Raw genomic sequence first — 497 nt, 5'->3', positions numbered from 1 at the left:
AGTAGAGTTATCACCTGGCAGAGAACCAAAGGTAGCAACAAGCCAGTGGGAGGACTCACTAAGCAGAGAGCCAATGGGAGGAAAGATCACCAGGCTTACAGCCAATGGGAGGAGGGATCATCCGGCAGAGGGCTAATGGGAGGAGGGATCACTTAGCTGGTAGCCAATGGGAGGGAAGATTGCTGGGCAGAGTGAGATGAGGATCTGCTGTGAGCAGTACACAGGAGAAGGGGAGGGTTCCGTCTTCCACACATTGGGTGAGCCCATCGCTGGGAGTCCCGTCCTCTGCTGAGTGGAAGTCGGAGAGCGTCATGTGACGTCATATCAGGAGAAGCCACGCCCTGCGCCCGAGGAGATGAACGTTCACCGTGGAAGAGTGTCGGCGAGTTCCGGAGACAAAACCCCGAAACATTTCTATTGGATGTAATAAAATCATTGTGTTTATTCTGCTGGGATTCCGGGGTGTGGGGAGGGGGATGTATAAGTTATAGAGTGAC

Source organism: Nanorana parkeri, unplaced genomic scaffold (genome assembly GCF_000935625.1).
Source record: "Nanorana parkeri isolate BGI_ZX_2015 unplaced genomic scaffold, ASM93562v1 scaffold2892, whole genome shotgun sequence".
In the NCBI taxonomy this organism is placed as follows: domain Eukaryota; kingdom Metazoa; phylum Chordata; class Amphibia; order Anura; family Dicroglossidae; genus Nanorana; species Nanorana parkeri.
Note: the sequence above shows the minus strand (reverse complement) of the source record.